The sequence below is a fragment of the Thermobia domestica genome, chromosome 3 (genome assembly GCF_964235325.1).
Source record: "Thermobia domestica chromosome 3, izTheDome1.hap1.1, whole genome shotgun sequence".
NCBI lineage: Eukaryota > Metazoa > Arthropoda > Insecta > Zygentoma > Lepismatidae > Thermobia > Thermobia domestica.
This window is the reverse complement of record NC_137456.1, coordinates 332,338,227-332,346,945: the sequence shown is the minus strand read 5'-3', so window position 1 is coordinate 332,346,945 and position 8,719 is coordinate 332,338,227. Positions and strand designations below refer to the sequence as shown.

Here is an 8,719-nt window from a genome sequence, read left to right as displayed (position 1 = left end):
GGTCCAGATTCTCAGGATCCATCACGTGTACATTCCTGCCAACAAGTATGACAGCAGACAAACGGTAAGTAAACACTGCCTGTATTTAAAGTATTAATTGCATGAAATTCAATTGTATCACATGGATCCAATACTTAGATCACACACTAATACCAAAGTGGCATAACATGAATATGACATTGCATTTTAAATTGAGTTAATTAAAGCAATAAATTCTTATAGAAAAATCTTGGTGTTCGCATCTGACCTATTGTAATTAAACAACGTATTAAAAATAATAATCCAAACACAAATTGTCGAAAGTAAAAATTGTTTTAAAGTATAAAAATAGCTGGCATGAAAACAGCTTTTACTCTCTTTTGACAGTGCTCCCCCACCGGGAATCGAAACCGGGACCGCTTGCACCAACGTTTTGTGTAAATCCTCATGTATAGGTTTCGATCTAGTAGGCAACATTTTTTTGTGTGTGTAAACCTAAAAATTTGTTTTATTAAAATGAAACTGATACACTGAAGTCTACCATCATCTAGGTTTTAAATCTGCCATTATCAAGTCCAGAGTACATAGGATGGCAATTACATATAGCCTAAAATTAGCATAATCCTTAAAACGTACCGTAACTTATGTTTAACACTATAATACTGTCTAGAGATAAGATATATCTCAGTCATATCAATCTCATCAAAATCATATGCTTCAGGCTAAATTCTGATAATTAGCTTTCGAAAAAATCGAGAAAATCTATTTTTTTGTGAGACTAGAAACTGTTGAAACATATTGCTATTTGTTTATGTAAAAGCAATAGACTTGTAACCAGTAGATTTTAGAGGATAGTAAAGAAATAGCTCACAGTATTGAAAATAAAATAGCACTTCAGTGGAAAGTTGAAGTACTTATTTTTTCAAAACATGCATTGTTCGTTTCATGGGTGCTATATCGCATACACGGAAGAAGAGTGCTATTTTTTTAAAAAAAGTGGCAATTTTGACTTTTTAGGAGCACTTGATAGAATGAAATGAGATTTGTTTTGAGTAGTGATGGGCACAAAAACCGGTTTTTCGGCTTTAGTAAACCGAAACCAGTTTTTGAAAAATTTTAAAAACCGGTTCGGTTTTCTCCGAAAACCCCTTCGGTTTTTCACCGGAACCGGTTTTCCACCGGATCCGGATTTCTTGAAAACCGGTTCCGGTTTTCTCAAAAAATGTGTTCTATTTCTGCCGAAAATAGTGTTCCGTTGTTCTCCAGAAACCGATTCCGTTTCCACAGAAATAGTTCTATGTGTTTTCCAAAAGTTTTCACGGAAGCCAGTTTTGGTGAAAACCGAACCGCTTTTGAAGAAAACCGAAACTAGTTTCCTTGAAAAAAGTGAACCGGTTTTGGAGAAAACCGAAATGTCGGTTTTTCGGGTTTCGGTATTTTTAGAAACCGGTTTTCAGTTTTTATGAAAACGGATTTGCCCATCCCTAATTTTGAGGTATATTGGCGTAAAGCTAACTCAAAAATTAATCTCCAGAGGGCAGAAACATGAGTATTCCACGGAACTGATAGAGTAGTGTAAAAAGTAAAACTCATTTTCCCCATTTTTTTTTAAATAACACTCTTCGGCCGGTTTGCGATAAGTTGAAAATAACATTTCCTGTCTACTATGGAGATGGATACACTACAGTAGTCTCTCGTCTCAAATGGTACAATATACTGATACTTTAGCACTGTGCATAGGACGATCCACCAATTCACATGAGCTGTTTTCAGCCCAGAAATGACAGTCCTGTTTGTTTGCATATCCGAAGAAGTGCAATTTTCATCTTACATCAGTAACATGTTCACACTGTCATGTTCATCTTGCAGAAGCTCGAGGAACTCGTTGCAAAATAAAACTCGCTTCGTCCTGTTCCATCAGTAAGCTCATGTACAATTTGGATCATGATAAGAATAGTAATGAAGATTTCTGTACAGAACCCTGTATTCGCGAACCCAAGTATGATCGCGTTCCGCACACGATCCACGTTTTCCAATGTACGTATCTAACTAGAACGTTTTTCTGGTTTGCTGACCTTTACAGTTACATCTTGACGGCATTTGGATACCTTCAGCAAACATAGATTGTCAGTAGAGGAATCACAACGACCAAACTGCGTCAAGTAGAGTTATGTTCCATGATAGACTGTGTCTTCATAAACTTTTCTACCGCTACAACGGTGTCACACGAATGATTTTTTTTTTACGTGCTAACCTAGTCAACTGTTTTAAAGTTGGTCACAAGGAAGCAGATGAGGTTAAATTTACATGGAAGTTGTACCACCCAAATGTGACGTATTATCTTTGGGATCAAGGTGGAACAAAACGAGCTCTGCGTGGCCTCTAACCTTTTCGCTCGCTCAGCTATGTTTCGTAATGTACGTAAGTAAATCACTATTTTTAATCAATAAAGTTGTGTACACAAAGTCTTCCCTCTGCTGGTATCTCCGGCACCTCCCCTCTCTATCTCCTACCTACCTCCTACAACTCCTCCTTCGCAAGGACACGGGTTTGTAACGTCATTGTTTATAAGGGCTATCAGAAATCTCTAGGTAGATGGTGGAAAAGTACAATTTATGCATTATACGGTATATTACGTACAAGGAAAAATCAGTACTAGTTTCATCTTATTTTAATGGAAAAAGTGTTGTGAAAATTTTGGATCTTGTTTGAACCCACGCCAAAAACGATTTTCATTACTAATCCTCTCGTCAGCACGCTCAGCTACAAGCCACGACACCATCTAGTGTGTTCTCTGTGCTATATACATATATATATGCTACGTGGCGAGAAACGGATAACTCCAACCAATCAGAACCGTGTATTTAATTCCTATGACTAGGGTCGAGTATGATTAAAATATATGCAGCTGAAACGTAGAGAAAATTACATTCTTTTTAATTGACTGAAAACTCTATTCAAATTGTCCTTCCATTCTGAACTTATTTACGAAACTAATTTAAGTAAATGCAAAGAACTGTTATCGCTGACTGTACGAATCCTCCCATATCTCATTTTAGTACGTCAAGGAGTTTCAAGGATATATAATAAGAAATCAGCCAATTATTAATATTTTGCATTTAAATCAATAAAGTTTTAATTGACGCTCCACTTAAAAGTTTCACTTTATCAAATATTCTTGTCATAGGCGGCGCCAGATTTTTCTAATGTGGGTGCAGGCTAAGATGCGGCAACACTTCCTAACATTGTTGCCAGAACACTCTGCGCTATTGAGCCTTAAGATATTAAAATAATCCCTAAGTTTTACTAAAAAAGAGAAAAAAGTAGAAAAACACGGTATGATAGGAAGTAACTTATGAGAGACTAAAAAAGTCACTCAAATATATCCAAACATAGGAAACAATAAATACACAAAATAGAAAGGATTATTGTAGGAAATCTGAAAATGGAAGTTAATGTGGGTTCAGCTGCACCCACTGTGGCACCGCCTATGATTCTTGTTACCAATTCATGACGACGGATAAGTTCATGATTCACAGCATTTTCTAACCTAAAGTTATTTTGACTCAGTTTTTTTAAAAAAAAATTCACATAGCTTAATGACTTACAAAAACACTTTTCTGTGCTGTTTGGACCTTCAACACCTTTTTAATTTTATTATACTTAACAACCAGCTTTTACATTTAATAATCAACAGTATACGTATATGAGAATATATATATATAGAAGTTGTTACACAAATTTGTCTCAATATTTTGGGACACATCAAAATAAGAAAAAAAAGTTCATATGGACTGTGGTCGGAAGTAAATACTTTCGTAGTTATAAAGTGTCGAAAACGTGAAAAAAATTAAATTTAGAGGTCCATAGTTCCACTAGTATAGCACCGATCTTAGTTGGGTCAAGATATCACTGAGGAATTAGTATGTGAACTATCCAAATATCCATCTTTCAGAACCTCCGGTACTTCTACATTCATTTTTAGAAAGGCTGCTTGGGAGTACTTGATCACTCTACCCCTACCGTAAACCGGGTATATGCTACTTTAAGGGCAACTTTGACCCAAAGGAAGAAAATGATTTAATTTCCTTCTACATAGTTATTATGGTTTCTATCAGTAAGAAAAGTTGGGGATCGAAGTATTCAGTGCTGCCCAACCCCCCTCATGTCCATGACGCACCCCTCAATTGTCTATCCGTAGGTGTTCTTCCATGAAAAAAAATCTTTTCGATTAATTTTTACACCCCTCAAACATATTTATATAGACTTTTAACCCCCCAAATATTTCAATGACGCAGTTTGCGTCATAACCCCCCGTTGTGGGCACCCCTGGAAGTATTACAACCTTAAGAATACATGAAGATTTGCGCTAGTGATTTGTTTCCAGAGCGTAGGAAGCAAAATTCTATCAATTGCTAGCAAGTAAACATTTATTATATTTAAGTTCCACAACTTCTGTTCGTCATTAAAATGACACATCCTGAATGCACATGTAAGTAGAATATAAAAGCATGTTCATTGGCGAATATTGATAAGCTAACGCCTTAAACGTTTGTTCAATTTCTCACAAACTATTGAGCGCTTAACGGCGTGGGGTAACATTGACCCATTTTTTGGGGCCCATATTTTCTTTGTTGGTAATGACCCAATATTAAAGCTGAAATGGTGTACAAATGGGTGCGATGTAATAAGGAATATTAACCCCCCACTAGTTTCTGAAAGAGGATATACGGTGCCTGAATGCAAGATTTTTTCCCCCTAAAACTGACCAGTATGGTACCGGTAAAGTGCTCTACCGCAATGAAGAATATGGTGCTCTTATTTTCAAATATTAAGTATTCATTCACTTAGAGACATTTTCATTGAACGATGTTTTTGTTTACCTCTAAATTGAATAAAGTGATTTCACCCCTGTGTTTGTAATATCGGTATTTTAAGTTAAGTATTCAGAAATTTGTAGCGTTCTTTTATAGATGTTTCGTATTGACCCAAGTAGAATACAAATATTTTCATTAGACGATATTTCTCGTTCTATTGAAATTGAATAAAAACGTTGATAATTTCACCAATGTGTTTATAACACCCCCTTCTCTTCTGCATACAATGCTACAAGAATACTTTCGTGTATTAAAAAGTCATTATGACAAGTGGGCTAACGTTACCCCAATCATGAAAAAATCTTGCATAGCATAAAGAAATTGGAATGATAATCATCATTCTTGGTCATACTGAGAGTTTACTGCTTTCTAAAGAAAGCCAAAGGATTGGATTTTAACACGAGAAATCTCACTAATTACCTCCTTAATCTTAGGAGATGTTAGAATGGGAATTTTGAAAATTAAAAAAAAATGGACCAAAGTATACCCAGTTCACGGTACCTCTCTAAAAATTGGTGTGCAAGTACTAGAGCATTCTTAAACACAGACATTTGGAAAGTTCACGTGCCAGTTTTTATTTATGTCTTGGGTTGACTACGATAGGTCCTATAGTAGTCGAGCTAGGAACATTTAAATTTCACTTGTTTCAGGTTTTCGGCACCCTGTAACTCCGAAACTATCCACTTTTGAGCACAGTTCCATATAAACTTTTTTTTCTTATTTTGATGTGAGTAATCTGTTCTAAAATACTCCGGCACACTTTTGTAACACCCTGTATTTAGATCTACAGATTTTAGAGCAAGTAAAAACGCTTCTCGTGTCATTACTATTGTTCTTGGTACATCGACTATTTATGGTGAGAAATAAAAGCAAGGTCCTTACATGTCACCAAGTTCAAACAAATACAAGATGGACGTTGCTCCCAGCAAACCTTGGCCAAACAAAGTCACTTTATCTGCTAAGCATATCACAGTTTCTGGCTCATAGATATATCAGAAGTTGTCAATCTTAATTGTTATCGTTTCAGAAGCATTTTTACTGTATATATATATATATATATATATATATATATATATATATATATATATATATATATATATATATATATATGTGTGTGTGTGTGTGTGTGTGTGTGTGCATGTGATATGTATGTACATGTGTATTATGTTAACATGTTAGCATCACTAAAGAAACTAATATGATGTATATATTTAGAAAAACATTTGACCCAAAATTCAATTTAACTTTACTTAAAATATAAACAGTAGATAAAAGTTCACGGAGGAAGTGACAATGAAAAATAACGATCAGAATGCGATGTACTGCAGGATTAATTAGCTCTGTCTTCTGATAACGTCAAAGATATTGACACAAAGTAGTAAGGTAAGTTGCACAAAGTAATAACTTACACTGCATGCGTTACATTTACATTTATTTTTGCAAAATATTTTTAATAACTGTTTGAAACTAACGACTATTATAACTTTAAATACACCTTATTCTAATCGTATTAAAGAACATTCACATACTTTAGTAAATGAATCTAACTTTTAAATCAATACATTTAATAGTGTTTAATTATCGTTTAAACGATTTTTAGTTAAACGTGTTAAGGCCTATTAATATAAACTTCAAGTAATTTTACACAATTTTCTTAGTGGTTTATTGATGAGATGCGTAATTGTCTCGAATAAAGATAATTTTTAAAAATGGTTTATTTAAAGTATCACACAACACTGATATTCGCAAAGTGTAGGGGAAGATGGGGTACAGTAAGACACAAGAAAACCTGTTATTACCAAATATTCAAGCAAATCAGGGGCGTCATTAGGAGCGAATCTTTTACTGGATATCACAAATGACAAGTAGGAACCTACACAGCATCCTAATGCAAGGCGGTTTCACGAAATTAGGTAGCACTGCGAATATCTTGGAAATTAATTATCGAAGATAGATGGTTGTCAAAAAGTATTAGAAAAACCTTAATCCCGCAATGGATAGACAATTGTTGACACTGATATGTATGCGTTTCAAATACAAATAACCTCCACCACTACACTCATGTGATATCAGTTCTCATTCTTGACATCTGAGCATTTGATACTAAGAAATAAACACTTATACCTTGTTGTGAGAGATCATATGTTTAACTCTGTGCTGTAAGAATTTCTAAAAACAAATATAGTTAAACTAAAATTTACTCTTCTTGGGTATAACTGGGTAAAATTTACTGTTATGTGTTGGTATAACAAACGGTTCAGTGAACTCGAAATATTTTAACAACTGATCCTAGCAAACCGGTGCGAACCAGCTGAATAGAACCACTACGCACAACACTCATACGTAAATGCGCCGCAATATAGCAAATAGCAATGCCGCTTTTTAAAAGTATTAGATTTCATTTGTGTTAATGTTCTTTCCCAGATGTAAACCACTGTAACGTATTTCATACTATTTTACCGGGAATCGAACTCCGGACCTCTTGCACCAAAGGTACGTTAGGTAGACACTAGACAAACGAGGAGGATAGGTACTGACTGCCACGGGTGCTGACTGCCACAGCCAATTATTGGTGCTGACTGCCACGACTTGTTCTGATTACCGATAACAAGGTGCTGACTGCCACGACGGCGTGCTGACTGCCACGAGCCTGGAGAAAAGTGGGCAGTAGCTCCCCCCCGCTTTAAGTTACAAAGTTCCTCACTAGGTGGAACGACATAAGCTTTGATGTTTATAAAGGGATTATTTTTTTCCGTTATGGATCGAGCACTGTAAAGAAAAAAATGATATGTATATATTCACTCTAATAATGTTTTTTAAACTCTTGCAAATCTTTTAATGTTTTTTGTATTAAGAGAAACCAAAACTCGAGAATTGTGTTATATCATTTGAGTTTAAAATGGAGTTTACAACGTCACAGAGAGGAAAACCCGTTTTAATGCACCATGGGTTCCAGTATCATTTCCAAAGAGAGAATGAAGACGGTAGTGTATGGGTAAGGCAAATGATTTGACTTTTTATTTTCGTTTTTATTCTCAATATTTATTTTTTCTAATTTGTTTCAAACATGTTTAAGAATATTTAGAACAAAAACACTTTTGAAAAGACTAACAGACCATTGGAATTGACCAAGGACTTGTCCTGGAAGAGGGTAACAGTCCAATGGTATTGTGGATAGAGTGTGTTTTCAATATCTTTTGAACTTGTTTCATAACTTTTAGAACAGTTTAAGATAATTTCCATTCCAAGTATTAAGAAAAAAAAAACTCTTGAAAAACCTAACAGACCATTGGAATTGACCAAGGACTTGTCCTGGAAGAGGGTAACAGTCCAATGGTATTGTGGATAGAGTGTATTTTGAATATTTTTTTTAAAACTTGTTTTAAACATGTTTTCGACATTTTAGTATTTTTGGTTCTTTTCAGCTATGTGTGAAAAGAAAGAAGATGGGATGTCCAGGTAAAGTTAAAACTGAAAACGACATTGCACCAAGTCTGCTGAGTAATCACACTTGCACGCCAGATCTCGCAGCTTGCGAAGTAAGAAAACGACTTGCAAACTGTAAGAAAAGGGCCCGAGAGGATGTTCTAACACCTGTGTGTGAAATTTTTAGAGAAGAGATGTCTGTTCCTATAAACCAGGGACTGGATCTTGTTACTACAATTCCATTGTATAGTCAAAGGAAGGGTTATTTAAACAATGCTAGGAGGACGATGCTGGGTATAAAACAAAACAATTCCACATCTAAAGAGCTAGATTTTCCGGAGGATCTTCTTCGCTTCGAAGATGGAACTTCCTTTCTGCAATATGATAAATTGCAACAGGATAAAAGGATTTTATGTTTTGGATATGATGGTCTGAGG

At 35.1% G+C, this 8,719-nt stretch overlaps 1 protein-coding gene across 2 annotated transcripts in view; it reads left to right on the top strand.

Moving 5' to 3' along the window:
- The first annotated feature begins 5,986 nt into the window (after positions 1 to 5,986).
- The window catches only part of LOC145681219 (1-aminocyclopropane-1-carboxylate synthase-like protein 1), a 66,653-nt gene continuing 63,920 nt past the window's right edge, over positions 5,987 to 8,719 (top strand). Inside the window, exon 1 of one of the 2 annotated variants that reach the window (XM_081752758.1) lies at positions 5,987 to 6,239. The gene's annotated coding sequence lies outside the window, so the exon portion shown is untranslated. The remainder of the gene's footprint in view (positions 6,240 to 8,719) is intronic. The other variant, XM_081752757.1, reaches the window with a different exon arrangement.